General features: G+C 38.1%; 1 long non-coding RNA gene across 2 annotated transcripts; it reads right to left on the bottom strand.

The window, feature by feature from the left end:
• Positions 1 to 4,526: 4,526 nt before the first annotated feature.
• On the bottom strand, positions 4,527 to 6,268 carry LOC128762877 (uncharacterized). 2 transcript variants are annotated; one of them, XR_008415587.1, is made up of 3 exons: positions 5,971 to 6,268; positions 5,855 to 5,902; positions 4,527 to 4,979 (listed from the first exon to the last, which is right to left on the bottom strand). It is a non-coding gene; the product is annotated as an uncharacterized LOC128762877 (long non-coding RNA). The 2 variants fall into 2 exon arrangements; XR_008415588.1 differs by lacking the exon at positions 4,527 to 4,979 and adding an exon at positions 5,666 to 5,772.
• Positions 6,269 to 7,830: the final 1,562 nt, after the last annotated feature.

The raw sequence follows: 7,830 nt of genomic DNA, 5'->3' as shown, positions 1-7,830 counted from the left end.
AAGAAGGAGGGGACGGCGCTGGTGGGGAAGAGGAAAAGTGGGGAGACGAGGAAAAAGCCGCTGGATGGAAAGCAGATGCTGACGGCTGGAAAACATCATTTTAAACGGACCCAAATGTGGCTCTGGAAACCGGTGCCAAGTAGTCAGCGTTTCATTTTGCTGATGCATAGTAGAGCTGGAGACGGTGTTTAGAAGAAGGCATAAACCTCCATTATTCTGAGGAAATAACCTGGAGTCTCCCTCAAACGTGACTCAGTTAAGCTTTTTTCATTCACATTGGAGCTGAGGCAGTGGGCAAAATCATGCTATCAGTCCTGTAGCTGTGAGGACCGACAGCAGAGAGGATTCTGACAAACATGACTAATGAGTTCCTGCACTCGGCTTCTCCTCGCTCGCGAGAACCGTGAAGCAGCCACACTGTACTGCCGCCTTGCATCATTATTCCAAGGCAACATGATGGAATGCGTCAACTTTTTACCCTCATGTTGGCTTCTGACAAGTTCTGACAACTTAAATTAGGGTTTGCTTGTTATTCTACACTTTGAGCCGCTGAAAATCTAAGCAAAAAGCTGAAACATCTGAAGGTACAACAGGAATGTACGCGATTGCTTGTCAGTCTACCTGTGTCCTGCGTGTCATTTTGCAGTAACTAAGGTCAGCTACAGCAAATCCTGCTGCCTTTGATCTTTGGCGTATGTTTCTGTTTAGCCCAGAATTTCATTCAAAAATAAAGAAGTGCAAGAGGGAGCAGCTGAGCTTGAAGCTTGGGAATCTAAACACACTCTGAAGGCATTAAATAGTAACCATGCAGCTCGAGGTGACGCGGAAGTCAGCATGTCCCGTGGCACATCCTGATGTCCTGAGCACTGTGTCATGTGGAGGAAGATGGAGGTTGAGGCTATGCCATGGGGTGGCACTCCTTTAAGTCTAAATACTCTCATGTCACCAGGACTTTGTGATGTGTTTAAGTCTTGAGCAGATATTTGAGTAAAGAGAGAACCAGGTCTCAAGACTCAATCAAAATAAAGTAATCGATCACTTGTCCATACCATTTCAGCATCAGAACCTTGGGATAGTAGTGGGATAAGTCACTCACCACCCCATTATTTAAAACAGCGTAGAATTTTATGAATCCAAAGTATTTTGAATGAAAGACAGAACAAAGTGAGAAGCCTATTCATCAGCCCCTATTAACCTCTGAGTCATAATCATGAAAAGCGATGACCTCACTCCTTGTTGGCTCAGGCAACAGGTAAGTGAAGAGGCTGAACCGGTCGTGTTCAAACTAATGACTGCTGAGGGCAGACCGATGACGGTAAAGTGAAACTTTTTTTTCAAAACATTCAGGGCGATCTCACTGAGAGCTTGAATAAAGTCTTAAGTTAAGGAGAACTATGCATCAAAATGTCTTTACGTTTCTTTGATGGAGCATGGTATTGTTCCTTAAGTAAACCTGCGTTTCTTTTTATACGAGCTGACATAACTTAAGCAGACGTTTTTGGTATGTACACAGTGTGACGTTGATGAGGAAGTATCCCAGTCCTTAGTCTGTAGCGTTCTGCACATGAGGGTGTTAGATCAACAATTAAGTGCCTGTGAGCGCCAGCTGTAGCGTCTTCAATGCTTTCTAGAAAGAAAGCTCTTTGAGACGGGTAAACCTGTTGAGCAAGAACTTTCATCTGCATTTTATTGCTATTCTTAAACAATACAAAGTAATTGCCATTCAGACTAATAGTACGACTATATTGACGACGATGAAATAAGTTTTGCGTCAGCATTATAACACTTGTATTTTTATGTTGTCTGTACTGGGTAAAAATTCGAACAACCTCAGGGTTTTCAGAAGCTTCAAAAAAAACATTGTCAAGAATAATCAAATGTTTTCTATCAGAAGGAAATACATCTTCATTTTCAAAAGATTCATGTAAACCTTCAATGAATTTGACATTTTTATTCATCTTTTGCAATTCACTGTACATAGGTTGAAAAGAAGTATAAATCCATACAATATTTACATTGACATCATCCATGACATGTTCACAATTTTCAAGTATACATTTTTAAAATGGGTCTTTCCTGACCCTGATGGTCCCACCCCAACGTGGATCGAAATTAATTTATTCCATAATGACCCCTCATCCACTCAAAACTCAGAACCCAAAAGGTTTGGTTGTGCCGTCCGATAACAATCGCCTCTTATTGTACACGACCCGGAGTTTTTTCGTAACTGATCTGTTTTTTAAAGTGATGTTCTTTTTATCCCTCACAATGTTGTGTTGACGGGTCTCAAGCACGCCGTCAGGAGAATACTCTAAAAACAAGTCATCCAGTGTCACCACAAACAACGGGGAACCATTTACACATGACTGTTAGATTGTGGATGAAAAGTTTGAGGCCATCCTGAAAGAGGGATCATTGTTCAAGTTTTTTGATCCTCAGATTATCAATTAATGTGTTAATATTCTTCTGCGAGCCGTACGGTTACTCTCTCCTCACTGGCATCAACAAGAAATATCTGTAAGGTCTCCTGCTGGTCCAGAACTCAATCATTGTTTCTCTGAATGAGCACCTTTGAACACATGTGTAACTTGTTGAATCGCCCAGGTTCTAGGTCTAAACTGAGGATACCACGTATTGTTGTACTTGTTATTTAGAAACAATACAATACAAGGGACCTGCCATGATGTATGGTTGAGAGACTGCTACACAGGCAGACAAGCAGAGTCACATGTGTCTGAATTGATGGCCTGGTTTTCATAGGCGGAGTGAGCATCTAAGATCAAGATGGAGGTCGCCGATTTGTGATGGCTACTAGTGAGGAACAGATGAAATGTCATACATTGAAGATTTTGCAAGCTACTCACAAACATTCAACATAAATATTTGCCTGCATTCAACTTTTAATTTTCAATTTTTATCATTTCTATCTTTTGCAGGAGATAACTATTCCATCATTTATGTTTAAACCACATCATAGTGAGAATATATTCCAACAGCATTAGATTTAGCTCTTTCAAAATTTCAGATTTTGTTCAAGGATATTGTCGATATCCATTTGCCTTTGGAATTAATTGAGATTCCTTGCAAAAGTATCCTATTGACGCAAATGTTGACAGTAACGTTTGAAAATCGTAACATGCTCCTAGAAATTGCAGCACCTTCAAGAGTTTCTCCACAACCAACAGAAACACTACATCATTACAAAATATAACCCAAAAAGTACTGTAGTAACATGCAAACATGAACGTCAGTCTACACTTTGACTCCAAAGATCCAGTGGAAAAGCCTCATAGAACTTCATATCCAATATGTGTTCCTTCCTTCCGTTTAAAGTTCTCGTATGAGATGTTGATGAGATGTTTATGAGATGTTCATACAAATTCTACCAAGAAGAACACACCCAAACCAATGACAAGCATTGTCTAGGAGTTGAAAGTGATATGTTCATCAATTCCGCATTTACCTACGGATGCGTAGATCCAACAAGTCCAACATTTCCCGGCTGTGGGACAAATAAGGGGCACTCTGTGCTCAAGATTCAAGATTGTATTAATCACCGTGTCACCCTCGACACTTTGGGTCCTCTCATTTTAAATGATATTTTTTTATGTTCATATTCCCTCGTATGCAGTTACACTTTAAAACTTAACTGACTGATGGATGGATAGGTGGATGCAAGTTCATATAAAGGAATAAAAGCCTTCTGCAGGATTCAGAGACGATTCAGATTCAGAGAAGATTGAGAGACTACTAGCGTAAAAAAAAATAAAAAATGATTCCACGCAATGCATGCATTATACTATTTCATACTATTTCGTGAAAAAAGCGGGGGTTTGTGACTGGTAGCGAAAAGTTCTTGACATCTCAAAAGTTATACATCTTTTATGTTTTTCAAATTTGACAAATGGCTGAACAAATGAAAAAAGTTTGTCAAAATTTTTAAATAAACTATATCTAGTTTCTAATAATATTTCTAATAATATTCATCTATTTATCCTATCGTAGATGGTTGTACAAAAACGTCAGGCTTTAGTTCAGGATTACTAATACAATTTGTGTAAACAGACAGTTTCAGGTAAATGAAAAGATTAAAAAGATTGGGGACATGCCAACACGTTCGTACATACTAAAATGGCTTGTTGTCTTATAGTGAGAATGGAATGTCTTAAATTTGATGCATTTGTGTGTGTGTGTGTGTGTGTGTTGTTTGCTGTTTTTGACAGTGAAACAGATATTTGAGAATCTAATGGATGGAGAAAAGCTTGAAATAAAAGGAAAAATGTACTTACAGACTTCAGTGCTGCGGTTAGATTTTATAAGATGAACAGCCAGCCTACCAAAACTATTCTTTTATGGTAACTTGCGAACACAGACAAAACAGACAAGACAAAAACAGTTTCACAAACCTACAATGTCAACCAGTTTAACAAACAACTGGCAAAGTTGTTTGTTTTTAAAACACTGAAAAAAAAGTTTTAAAATTTGAGACACAGTTGATAAATAATAACTGAGAATACACCTGTAACTTGTGAAAAAAATATGAAAATACAATATCTGAAGATCTGAAGGAGAGATTAATTCTCCGGTCTGGCCTGGGAACGCCTGGGATCCCCCGGGAGGAGCTGGAGGAGGTTTGTGCGGACCGGGAAGTTTGGGCTTCCCTGCCCCAAATGCTGCCTCCACAACCCGACCCCGATAAGCGGTAGAAGAAGGTGAAGGTGAAGGTAATTGCGTAATGCATGCATAATTGGTTGATTCATCCTGACAATACAAACTATGATATTTGTTTTTATCCTTTGGTGCAACTTTTAAAGAGTTAAAACATTCAATTATTTCTACACTTGTTGCCTGGTTTTGAATAGTTTTTTTTTTTTTTTTTTTTTTTTTTTAATTAGCATTTTTAAAAATGCTAAACACAAAATGCACACTACAAAACTAACATGTCGCACCGTACTGCTCCCGCATTTGGCTATTTTCACCTGAAAATACAGAATAAAGACACATTTAAATCAATGAAAAGCATGGCTTGTAATATACACATTTTAGCCACTTGTAAGGCAAAAAAATAAAATAAAATTAAATTAAGGGTTAACATACTTTGGATATTTCTACACTACTTGTCTGACTAGCGATAGCATCAAGTATAAATGAATGTTCATTCAATGAATGTTCTGTCCCTCCTACATTGTAGATGTGTTACATGACAAGTTATAGGACGTTTGTATAGCTATTGTATCGCATTGCTTCACAATTGTTACATTGCAGGAACACATTCAGTCATTTCATCTTGCATGATATAGTGACTGAAAAGAAGCAGAGTGAAGAACAGTTCTTGTAACTTATTCTCACTTTCCCTCATTTTTGCCACAGTGTTTGCGTGTCGCTGTGTGAGTGTTAAGTTTGTTGTGTGTTAAGGTCCATTTTGCGCTCTCGAAGGCTCAAACGTTGTGTTGCTCAGTCTGGTCTGATCTAAATGTCACAGCTAATGATGAAGTAATTTTGTATTGCTCGCACGTTTGATCGTTTTACCCCTAAATTACAGGGTACAGTGCAAACTAAAAGTAGTCAATTTTTTTTTTTACCTTTAGTGTGACTAGATGTTTTTCGAAAAGCATGACTCAGTCAAGCAACGACTGATGAAAATAGAATGTTTCTATATTTTATCGTCTGACTTGAAACAGCATCATGTAACTTTAAAATAATAAAATCTCTCTTTGTTCCAGCTCCAGAGGTCCTTCCATCGCCACCAGAAGGTTATCGGCAGACTCGAATCTAATATTAGAAGTGACAATACATCTAGTACATAATATCATGAGATATTAACAGAAGCTTATAAATGATTAAATATATTTACCTGTATCACTCTGCGTTAAATGAACGTCACCCAGATGGGTAATAATTCCTATAAAAGAAGAGATGAATATGATAAACCAACATGACAAAGTTTCTATAATAGTTTTTTATATTCACCTATAAAGCATCCGTGGCTAGACTGGTATCTATTGAAGGGAGCACCGCAGTCGGATCCGCGTGTACGCCACCGTCTTCAAAAGTTGGTCGCATTATTGCTCGAATAATGAAATCTTTTTACCTGTATCACTCTGAGTTAAATGAACGTCACACAGGTGGGTGACGACATCTGTGAATGAAAAGAGATTTGATATGTGATAAACATGACATAACGTTTTTATGATACCTATATATGTATATGTAGATACATATACTGTATTCATACAGATAGATCGATATATTCACGTACGGCGTACAGAGGAAGAGGCATCCATAGCGAGACTGGAGTCCGTTTGAAAAGGAGTCCGATGAAGTTCTGGAAGGCCTGGTCAACAGCAAAGGTTACCCCTGAACTGATGTAAAATGTGGTCAGAATCAGGGTCATCGAAATACTCCATTTGTGTGGGCAGGGATTAGGTCTTTTGTTGAGTTTGGATAAAACAATGTTGGAAGAGCTCAGCGTTTGCTAGATAGCTCAGAGGTGTGAACTTTTTCCCCTGTCAAATGATGCTATTTGGAAAGGAGGGGTGTGTGTGTGTGTGTGTGTGTGTGTGTGTGTGTGTGTGTGTGTGTGTTGTCTGAAGACAGCGAGGTTTGCCTTCAGACAGACCTCTCTGTCTTCAGATTGTCTCTTTTGAAGATTCAACCGGCCGGGAAAGAACTCACATCTCCTCAGCAAATTAACCGGTATCATGGACTCTGTTTCAGTGTCTGAGAAAGAGTCAGGCCTAATGACTGTTGTTCCCCCCCGTTTGACCTCATTTTTGAAAGTATTTCCTGAGTAAGTAAAAAATCACTCACACAGGGTATAAAATTAAATAGACTGATTCAACAGAAACTCATATGAGTCGGATAGCTGTGTCATTTGAACTAATGCTGAAAACTAAAAGCATTTCTTTCTTTTGTTTTATCCCTGTTCACTCAACCTTATTTTCTGAAAAACTAAAAATATTTCTTTCTTTTGTTTTATCCTTTCATCGCTTTACCCTAGTTTCTGAAATCTAAAAGTTTTTTCTCCCTTTTGTTTTATCCTTGTTCACTCAACCTTATTTTTTTGAAAACAAAAAAGTATTTCTTTCTTTTGTTTTATCCTTTCATTGCTTGACCCTAGTTTCTGAAAACTAAAAGTATTCCTCCCTTTTGTTTTATCCTTGTTCACTGAATGTTATTTTCTGAAAAACTAAAAGTATTTCTCAAACAAGTAGAAATTATATGTTTTAAACACATTTTGAAAAAAATGGTGCATGAGTTGGGTAGCTGTGTCATTTGAACTATCAGTGAAGACTAAAAAAGTGTTTTGTTTCTCCTGTTTTATCTTTAAGAAATATTTCAAGAATGAAAAACTGTTTCATGAGATGTTAAATAACTTCTAAAATGTTTAAACCAGAAATAATATTGTAGCTACTAACACTGTGAGGATGCAGCTGACCCCTCCCATGCATCACACAGGATGTAGCATCCGCCCTCGACCTTCATTATTTTCCTTCCTGTCATAAAACAAGGGGAATGGTTATTATTTTAATTTCCTGTTGATATAAAAAAGGGGGAGGGTTATTATTTTAACTTCTTGTTGATAGAAAAAAAGGGGGAGGGGTTTTATTACCTCCGGAAGGGGAAGGGTTTATTACCTCCGGGGGCCATAAATCAATACAGGTTTGACATTTTGTGGTTTCCTTCTTCTCTCTGATGATGGATATACCCCCACAGCTCCACTCCCTATGACTTATCCTGAGAGTTTTCAATCGTTCCTTATTTCCATTTCTCTTTGACTGTAGTCCGAGCGTAGCGGAGATGGGAGAACCTTGGGCTAATGTGGAGATG

The sequence above is a fragment of the Synchiropus splendidus genome, chromosome 7, assembly GCF_027744825.2.
Source record: "Synchiropus splendidus isolate RoL2022-P1 chromosome 7, RoL_Sspl_1.0, whole genome shotgun sequence".
Lineage (NCBI taxonomy): Eukaryota > Metazoa > Chordata > Actinopteri > Syngnathiformes > Callionymidae > Synchiropus > Synchiropus splendidus.
This window is presented reverse-complemented; position numbering and strand designations above follow the sequence as displayed.